This window comes from Pezoporus occidentalis, unplaced genomic scaffold (genome assembly GCF_034315485.1).
Source record: "Pezoporus occidentalis ecotype Australia unplaced genomic scaffold, CSIRO_AGI_Poc_V1 ctg20, whole genome shotgun sequence".
NCBI lineage: Eukaryota > Metazoa > Chordata > Aves > Psittaciformes > Psittacidae > Pezoporus > Pezoporus occidentalis.
Genome location: NW_026913856.1, coordinates 1,947,383 through 1,956,737, shown reverse-complemented (window position 1 = coordinate 1,956,737; position 9,355 = coordinate 1,947,383).

The window sequence follows — 9,355 nt, the reverse complement described above, 5'->3', positions numbered from 1 at the left end:
CAACTAGGGTGTCTTTTTGATGAAAATGATGTAACTGTATGCAAATTTACTGACCACTCTGTACATTGGTGAGAGGGTTACGGGAGATTACTAACCTCAATCAAATGGTATAAATATGTAAAATTGGGAAAGGGAAAGTAGGGAAGACTCCACTGTAACTTCTGGGATCAGCTGACAGGCTGAACCTGCCTTCTCCCCCACAGGGACACCTATTGGGCAAGAACTTTATATCATGCACACATAATAACTAGCTCATGGTACTTGCTCTTAGTGATTATATTCTGATTGTATATCACTTCAAGATTGTTTTTGCAGACAGTCTCTATCACCGGCAATCTCTGAACCTTAATTTGTCATGATTTTATATTAATAATGAATGTTATTCCATAAACTGCTAGTGTTAGACCTTTGTAGGCACTAGCAGTTGCTGGCAGTGGGTAATATATTCAAATAAAGTGGACAGACCTGTTGAGGGGTCTCCCTTATGCTCCTGGACCCCTTTCCTGAGCAAGTCAGTCGAATCCCCTTCCGATCCAGTAGGACTGCCTAGTGAATGGTCCCAATACCAGGATGCTGACAGACTGGTTGGACACAAAGTTCTCATATTTCCTGGGTAATTGATAGACAAATCAAATACTAGGGGTTGAGAAAATCTCCCTGTCTTTCAAATGACCAATAATTATAGACAGGTACGGAATGAATGCTTCACCTATGAACTCATTTGCCCACTAGAGGACACTGGGACATTACACTTTTATTCAAATGCAGGACTTCACAAACTGAAGATGGAAAAATCCTCTTGTTCTTGCTGTAAAATAAAATAAAAGTCATGCATATCTAATTTCTAATCCATGCAGAATGATGTGTAATACGTTCTAAAAAGTTTAATGAGTGGCAAACTTCTGGGTATGAATGCTCAATCTAAGACATTTTAGCAAGTAGTTCAAATTGGTCCATGATATTACAGGTTTTGAACTGCAAAGATAATGGATCATATTTTTGGCATTTCCCACTCATTAAAAACTGTGTCAGAATGATGAATTAATCTGTGGGCATTTTCTGTCCTTGCTATAATCTTTGTCAAAGGAATGAGGTATTGGAATTATAATGCCTTTTGTACTACATGAATAATGAGGGCAGCCTTTAGAACTTTGACATACTTAAAAGGAGTTTTGTTTCATGGTGATTAGACAGCCTTCTGTTTTGCCCCCTGTACAAGAGAACAACACCAAATAAAAACATTTGTGTAAAAGTAGAAGTGAAGTTTATGGTGATAAACTAATATGAATAAAAGTAGGTTAATGGTGCTTAGTCTATGTAAAAATCCTCATGTACTTTCCATTAGTATATTAAATTTCACAGATACATGGTTATTGTCTTTTTCTCTTGTTGATTTTACTAGAAACAAGCCTGTAATTTATGTAGCTGGGCTGTGAACTGAGCTGTGATTTCAATCAGGGAAGAAGAAATTCTCCTGTGTTTCAAGAGAGACTCTGTTGCATTATTTTTCTCCTTCCTTGGCAAGTCCTAAATATGGACTTGGAGATTTGAACATTTGTCCTACTTCTTAGCTCCTCTCATGTGGGGTGCTCTAATATATTAGAGTTATGGGATACAGGCAAATCATGAAAAGAGCTTGTAACTTCAAAATATCTCTCCAAACCAGTGTTTATGAAGACGAAGCACAATCTACACGTTCTTAAAAGGACAATCTAGATCACAACCTGAGAGTCTAATCAATGAACTTAACCTGGTTTGTTACTGGATTGTCCATGTTTTTTTTTTCAATTTAAAGCAGAAAATGCATTATGAGTATTTTCCCTATCATTCTTTACTTACAGCTTTTCCAGAATGACATACATTTGTACACACATGTAGATATATACACATACATATCTACACTTCATTTAATAGATATGGGTGACATATATAGCACAACTCATGATAGGGTCTAGATTATTATTATTTCAGCCTAGTTCTAAATTTGAAATTCTGTGTAAAATTCAGAGACAAAATACTATCAGTCTGAGAATCCCTGACAAAGAGGGAGAAATTCAGGTATTAATGTACAAGAACCATAATTTCTATACTCTGTACTTTTCACTTACAATACATACTAACATGCCCACTTTTTCCAACTTTCTTTTATCCTGGTTTTGTTTCCCTTTGTTTCTTCTCTACCATTCCAGACATTGCTATTTTAGTGAGATGTCTGGCAATTTTTTAGCAATTCCAAGTCTGCTGTACTTAGTAGTTCTCTCAGTATCATTATTTATACATAACCAGTGCATGTCCACAAGCCTGAGACAGATTTGGCTGGAGTCCTGGGCATACCTGCATTGTAAACCAATGCATTTGATGCGGATGGTGTGGAGGACTTACTCATATCACATGAACCTTAGAGGAAAGTCTTCCATTCATTTGTTTATATCAAGCTTTTTAAGGAAGCCATACAAAATGGCAAAATGTAGACGAAGAGATGATGTCTTTCTCCATGTAGTACGTTTCTTAGTTGTTTTGATAGGGTATCTAAGACTTCCCCACTTGAGCACTTGTTACTCTGACTGTGGCTGTGGTAAAAAAAAAAAACTGTGGGGAGTGAAGGTAATAAGATTTGTGTGAAAGAGTTTGGGAATGAGCTCTGAGGCCTTGGTGCTTGACAAGCCCTGTGGCAATGAGTTGGAACGTTGAAGGACAGGGAAGGTAAACAAGCAAGCCTTGGGAGGATGGGCCAGGATGTAGTTGTGGTGGGAATCTCAGCCGGAGGCCAGAGGATGTGGGGGTTGTGAGAGGGTCTCTGATTGGACTATTTACCTGGAGAGTTTTACAGTGGCCAAGAGATTGAACGTTGTATGTATGTGCAGGTTGGGAAAGTACCGAACAAGGGGATAAAAAGGGCTTGGTGGTAATAAGCCAGGATTTGAGTCTCTGCATTAACTTGAGTCTGTGTCGTGAAATGCCACAAATGGCGCCCACCACGTGGAGCATGAAAAGTGATTGTCAATCCGGTGGCGTGGCTCAGCCGAACTGCTTGCTGAATGTAACCAAAGGTGTACACTGAAAGGAAGCAAATTCAAACCGTATGAATTGCCTCTCGCAGGACGGGGGTAAGCAGCTGAGAATTATGCAGTCTGTTTTAACAAAGGAGCAGGGAAATTTCTAGAAGTTTTTGTTATGATTCTTAAGCAGTATGGGAAAAAAGCTGACAAGGAAGAACTGAAATGTATCCTTCTCTGGGCATCAGAAGTCAATACATCTAATATCTATACCTTGGAGATTTGGGACAAAATTGGTGTTAATTTGTGGAACTGTGTTACAAAAAAAATGATAAGTTGCAGACACTTTATTGAGCATGCGGTGAGTTATTTCTGAAACTTTAAAACTTCCTGCCATCTCACAGGCATAGGGGGCAGAAGGGGCATCTTCAGCTCCTTCACCACTGTCCTCTTTGCTGGACTCTGCCATGAGATTAAAAAATCAGCCTGCTGCTCCTGTGGTTCTGCTGCCTGACAGTTCTGATGCTGACCTGGATGGTCCTTTTGACCCAGGGCCTGTGGATCCAGAAAATGAGCCTGATTTATATCCCCCAGAGCCTTATGACAAATGCACAGCTGTAAAGGGAGAAGAGAGACGGGCAGGGGATGCAGATGTATTGTGTTCTTTCCAGGTGGTATATCTGCTGGATCAAGACCTGTGGTGGGAAGGCCTCTTGTATGTTCTTATCAAAGATACCAGGTGAACGGTGACGGACCATGGACTCCGGGCCCCATATACAACTCATTTGATACAGTCTCTCTGTGATACTCATATGTCCAGATTTTGTGTTTCAAATATTGTAACTGTGTGAAGTGTGCTTGTGGGATCCCTTGTGTGTGTGTGTTGAGTGCAGATGGTGTTCTGTGTATTTTTTGTTGTCAGGTTTGCATAAAAGTTTTTAACGGGGGGGGTGTAAGAAGGCAGTGGGTCCCCTGTAGTTGTGTGATAACCATGTTCAAAAGAAGCTGCCCTCCAGCTCGGCTCCCAGTGCTCCACTGGTGGAAGATCCAGGATGGACACCGGAGCCATGAAGAAAAAAAAACAAACCCTTTCAATCTATTGACTAATTGGGGCAGTTGGTAGAGACAATGCCTAAAGAGTGCCTGCAACATGCTGGGAGCATAGAAGGAGCCCTGCTTAGTGTGCTTAAAGTAACTTGGGGGTGAATACAGGACTTGGAAGAACAGATTGGTTGAAACAAGAACTGCTAACTGAAAAAGTGAGAAGGGCAGTGCAATCACAAGCTTTATCAGCCACCACCCAAGCAGCATCAGGGTGGCAGAAGAAGAAGAAAAAAAACTGAGATGAGGCGGACCTGAAAAAGGAAGGAGCCAGCACAGCTTCTGTGTTTCCAACCTGCCTGGCCCTTTAACTGCTGGTAATGACACAGCAAACTCCTTGATTGTTAACACTTTGCCGTTTACTTCTGCAGCTGCTTCACATTCCTTTTGCATCAGAATGCCTGTGCTTTAAGGAAACACTTCAACCTGTCTTCTTCTCAAGAACTGATAACCTGGGGGAAGGGGTATATTTGTGTTCTCCTACCTACAGGTCCATGGCTGCTGCCTGCAAAGTTTGTCAAGCCTTACCATGAGCTGGACAGATGAATGGAAAAACCCGATGCCTCAGCTACAGGAGCTGACCGTGAATACCCTGAGCAAAATGCAGTAGAGAAAGAGAAAAACAAATGATTGCAAAACATCACTTGGGGGCAAGTGAAAAGTAACAACTTGAATATGTGTGTTTGTAACGTAGCTATTATTAGAGGCTGTGATCTTGTGTATAAAACCACTTGTATTTACTAGCCAGCTGCTAACAAGAAACTACACCTTGTATTGTATGGATTTGTCACTTGTAAAAGAGATGTTAGAGCATGCAAATTTGCAGCAGCTGGTAGAAAATGCTAAGGCAAAAACTAGAAAGATTCTAACATGATGGTAGTGTTATAAAGCAGGCATTGATAGTAGATGCATGAAACAAAAAAGGGGTAGTTCGGGGTTAACTCCACAAGAATGTATAGCAAAAGTTTGTTATGTTTTGAATTTTTAAATCCCTGGACGGAGGATGGACCTCCTATACAGCGCCATTTTGGGGGTTCTAGGAATTTTGAATGGGGAAAAGCTAATGTTAAAGTACATAATCTTGAAACTCATGAATGGGAAGGCCCATCCCCTTAAATAACCTGGGGACGAGGGTATGCTTGTGTTTCCACAGATAAAGAACTTCGTTGGGTCCCTGCACAATGGGCTCATCCTGCCTTGTTTTCTGTCTCTTCATTACAAGAGGACTGACCTTACTGTGGTTTCCCACCCAGCCAAAAGAGAACATCCGTAGCCTGTGTGACAGGACAAGACACCCTGTTCCTGTTGGTTGCCACACCTTTGGGTCCTTTCAGACTGGTGTTGGAAGCAATGGCAGCCTCAAATCCTGTGGACACGTGGGATGGCTGAGGGGTATAACACAGCCGCAAGAAATTGATTTGTTAAGATCTGTAAAAATGGATATGTATCTGTATTTTCATTATATAGTTCGAAAACAATCGTTAGTGCAGAATGTTAACTGTTCCTTAACTGTTTATTTGCTAGGCTAGGAGCACAAGTGAAAAAATTGTATTAAGAGTGTTTGTTTTGTTAGTTTTTATTAGCTTATGCAGTTTCTTATTAATCAAGCCCTTAAGCAGGTGTTGACAGTGAATATACAAAACAAAGAAGGGGGAGATGTGGGGAGTGAAGGTGATAAGATTTGCATGAAAAAGAGTTTGGGAATGAGCTCTGAGGCCTTGGTGCTTGACAAGCCCTGCGGCCATGAGTTGGAACTTTGAAGGACAGGGAAGGTAAACGAACAAGCCTTGGGAGGATGGGCCAGGATGTAGTTGATTGGACTATTTACCTGGAGAGTTTCACAGTGGCCAATGAGATTGAACGTTGTATGTATGTGCAGGTTGGGAAAGTACTGAACAAGGGGATAAAAAGGGCTTGGTGGTAATAAGCCAGGATTTGAGTCTCTGCATCAACTTGAGTCTGTGTCATGATATGCCACAAAAAACAGGTATCATTGGTGGTAAAAGTGGCTGTGATAATTCCTAGAATCCTAGAACAGTTCAGGTTAGAAGAGACCTTGAAAGATCATCTGGTCCAACCTTTCATTGGAAAGGGAGCCTAAATGAGACTATCTAGAACCCTGTCCCAGCACATCATGAAAACCACCAGTGAGGGGGACCCTACCAAATCCCTGCTCTGTTATTTTTTTTTCACTGTAAAAAGTGTCTTTCTTACATCAAGATGAATGTTAATACACCTTTTTCCATAAGTTGAGGAACAACTAGTTCCTAATTTTGTACTGTTTTTGCAGTTGCATAAAAGCATAGAGAAATGCAGAAACTATCCTGAAACAGAGCATTTGTTCAGTGTTTTTTTTGCTTTATATTCATAAGCAGAGTGTTATGTATTTCTGAACAAAGGCTTTCATGAATTTTCTGAAGGTTGCAAAAAAGATGAGTTTACATGTGATACCTTTTATGGATTATTCTATTTCTAATGATACCACTTGGAAAATGATTACTTAAAACAAGTGATTTGCTCAACACCCAGTCTCTCAAATGAGTCATCCTGTATCAGCAGCATTGTTTAAAAATAGAAATAGCAAGTGAAATATTTGTCCATTTGGAAGTCAGTGACAAAGTTGGACAAAATCAGAATTTCATCACTGTGTTTTTGAAAAGAAAATTTGGATAAAGGCAGGCAGTTGAGTATTTCAAGAAGACAAAGATTCAGGGAAAAGATCCCTTTATCTTGATACAAAATCAGGGGGAGATTATATTAAGGAAAGCTGTGGCATGCCTTATCCCTAGCACACACATCATGTATTCATGAAAACCTGAAAAGCTGTTATTAAATGTTCTTCTGTTGTTGTCTTAGTCATGGGACCTGAAGCTTTACCTATTTTTTATTTCTTATGTCATTTCTGGGTTCCCATTTCTTTTAACAACCTAACTGTATTTTCATATAACTGACCTCACTCCTTTTTCCAGCAGGAAATGCACCTGTCATTATGTTCACATGAAATGGCCTCATATCACTTACTTGATAGATTTTGCTTGCACTAAATGCTTCTTGAGAGTTCTTTTTCTGTGAGTCATTTTTGGTAAAAGTATCTTAAAAGTGTTTCCTAGATTTCTTGTTCCCTCCTCTGTGGCTTCCTTTTCAAGAAGCACAGAGAATGAAAAAGCTGAAGGACTTCTCTCCTGCACTTGCACTCTGGTGGAGATCCTGCTGGGAAAGGTATATCACATCCTTTCAGCCCTTGGTTTGACTTCATGCTGTTCGATGATAAATGATTTGTGGTAGAACTTTGTTTCTTTATGTATGAATAGATACACATTTAGTATATTTATCTAGTTAAAACCCTAGTGATGTTCACACTCTATATGTACTGATACTTGGTTAGGTACAGGTCATGTAGAGTCAAAAATGTTCCATGAGACTAGAGAGGGTATCAGGAATGGCAGTGCCACTGCTAAATGACTTGGTACAATATCCCCTGTCTAGAATGTAGATGCTGGAGATGTATGTAATCTTGTAAAACAAACAAACAAAAGAATGTAAAAGACAATTCCTAACCGCAACAGAAATGACAGGTCCTCAAAGACAATAGGTCAGGTGTATGATAGCATCCCTTAAGAGAGAAGCATTTCACTTTGTGGCTCTTCGCATCCAAAAATTAGAAAAAAAAATAAAGTAGAATTTGATAATTTTAAAAAACAGTTCCTGAAGGTCTTGGAATAATTTTACTTCTTTTCCTGCATAGGTCTTATAAAGTGCTTATCTGCTTATGCGCTGGAGCTCATGTGTAGTAAATGGTGACATGTGAGACTCACTTATAGTCTGTTTCAACTCAGTTTGCATATACAGATGACACTCATTTCAAAACCCTTACATTTTACTGTATCTGTAATAGCATGCTGACGCATATAAATAGGACTGGGTTTATTATTTAAAAATGCATTATATTGATGTACAGAATGTGATTTTGAATAACTTTAATTGGGGAGAAAGGAGGAAATTCATAGAAGTAGGAAAAAGGCTATTATAATCTTTTTGAGTAGAATTATTATAATCTTTTTGAGTATGGAACTCTGTCTGGGGACAGGTGAGCAGTCCACAAAGAGTTTGTGGGTCAGGGTTAAAGTGAATATAGCTATGGGAGACATTACGGTGGGGATCTGTTACAGACCGCCTGATCAAGGAGAACCTGCATATGAAGCACTCTATAGACAGATAGGAAAAGCCTCACGCTCGCAGGCCCTTGTTCACATGGGTGACTTCAACCACCCTGACATCTGCTGGAAGGATGGTACCACCTGGCACAAGCAATCCAGGAGGTTCCTTGATTGTGTGGAAGACAACTTCCTTCTGCAAGTAATAGAGGAGCTGACAAGGAGAGGTGTCATGCTTGACCTCGTGCTCACCAACAGGGAAGGGCTGGTTGGAAATGTGACTCTCCAGGGCAGCCTTGGATGCAGCGATCATGAGATTGTCGAATTTGAGATCCTCAGTGAGAAGAGCATGCAGCAAGCTCACTGCCCTGGACTTCAAAAGAGCAGACTTTGGCCTCTTCAGGAACCTGCTTCAGAAGGTTCCATGGGGTACAGCCCTAGAGGGCAGAGGGGCCCAAGACTGTTGGTTGATATTCAAGGATCACCTGCTGCAAGCTCAGGAGTGTTGCATCCCAACTAGAAGGAAGTGCAGCAGGAGGGCCAGGAGACTTCCTTGGATGGATAAGTAGCTCCTGAGGAAAATTCAAATGAAAAAAGAGGCTTATAAAAGATGGAAGCAAGGACAGGCAGCCTGGGAAGAGTACAGGGATGTTGTCCAAGAAGCTAGGGACCAGGTTAGGAAAGCTAAAGGCTCAGTTAGAAGTAAACTTAGCTAGAGGTGTTAAAGATAACAGGAAGGGATTCCACAAGTACATAGCAAATAAAAAACAGACTAGGGACAATGTAGCCCCCCTCAGGAAGCTCTCGGGAGAACTGGCTACACGGGATTTGGAGAAGGCTGAGGTTCTGAATGACTTCTTTGCCTCAGTCTTCACTGGCAAAGGCTCTGACTGCACCACCCAAGTCTTGGAAGGCAGATGCAGGGACTGTGAGAATGAAGACCTTGCGCCCACTGTAGGAGAGGATCTGGTTTGAGACCATCTTAAAAATCTGAACATGCACAAGTCCATGGGTCCTGCTGAGATCCATCTGTGGGTCCTGAAGGAGCTGGCGAATGAAGTCGCTAAGCCACTGGCCATCATATTTGAGAAATCATGGCAGTCA